Source organism: Penaeus monodon, chromosome 19, assembly GCF_015228065.2.
Source record: "Penaeus monodon isolate SGIC_2016 chromosome 19, NSTDA_Pmon_1, whole genome shotgun sequence".
Lineage (NCBI taxonomy): Eukaryota > Metazoa > Arthropoda > Malacostraca > Decapoda > Penaeidae > Penaeus > Penaeus monodon.
The window spans coordinates 28,355,594-28,356,220 of NC_051404.1; the positions used below are offsets into that span (position 1 = coordinate 28,355,594).

Below are 627 nucleotides of genomic sequence, written 5' to 3' on the forward strand. Positions count from 1 at the left end.
TCATTCTCTTCTCTTCCATCCCTCACTTATACATTGTAAATTCCACTTTATCATACTTCAATGAAACCACATATCTACCAACCGGAAGACCAAAAAAAAAACGTTCACAGAAATAAAACTCATTTCACAACATTCCAAAATATTTCGGAATCTATTAAACACTTTCATACGACACAGTTCATTAAAACAACATGGCCTCTCTACTTTGAGAATCTAACGAAAGTAAGGGATAGTGAAGAAGGTGAGGGAGGGAGAAGGGGGAGAAGGGGGGTGGGGAGAGAGAGGCTTGTGTGGACATAAACTTATGACACAAGCGCTCTTAAGGATGCGTAGGGCGTGAGACTGCTGCGACGGTGGGGTGTCCAAGGGGCCGCCCGCATATCAGGCACGCCCCTGATGTCACTAGTATTGTTTAATGCGCTAAGGGGTGGGCGGAGGGGGGGGGGGCATAGAGGAATGCTTTGGGTATTGAGAAAACAGGTAAATCGACGGCAAGCTTTTTTTTTTTTTGATTATACATTACATTTTATCATATTTATTTGTTCGTTTGTCTATTTTGAAAAGTGTGTATGTGGGTGTAGCTTTGCGAGTCCTGAGTTCGGGTATGATTGCGTAAGAAGGAAGATA

At 42.9% G+C, this 627-nt stretch overlaps 1 long non-coding RNA gene across 1 annotated transcript in view; it reads right to left on the reverse strand.

Moving 5' to 3' along the window:
- LOC119585151 overlaps positions 1-627 on the reverse strand; it is an 18,648-nt gene that overhangs the window by 14,018 nt on the left and 4,003 nt on the right. The gene's annotated exons all lie outside the window — the stretch shown is intronic.